We start from the raw sequence: 285 nt of genomic DNA, 5'->3' as shown, positions 1-285 counted from the left end.
TATATATATATATTTTTTTTTTTTAAACAAGGTCTCACTCTGTCACCCAGCAGGCTGGAGTGCAGTGGCATAGTCTTGGCTCCCTGCAACATCTGCCTTCCAGACTCAAGCAATTCTCCAGCTTCAGCCTCCCGAGTACCTGGGACCACAGACGTGCCACAATGTCTGGCTAATTTTTTTATTTTTTGTAGAGATGGGGTTTCACCATTGTTGCCCAGGCTGGATTCAACCCCTGAGCTCAAAGTGATCCATCTGCCTCAGCCTCCCAAAGTGCTGGGATTACAG

Source organism: Papio anubis, chromosome 7 (assembly GCF_008728515.1).
Source record: "Papio anubis isolate 15944 chromosome 7, Panubis1.0, whole genome shotgun sequence".
Taxonomy (NCBI): domain Eukaryota; kingdom Metazoa; phylum Chordata; class Mammalia; order Primates; family Cercopithecidae; genus Papio; species Papio anubis.
The sequence above is the reverse complement of the archived record's forward strand: the minus strand, read 5'-3'. Positions refer to the sequence as shown.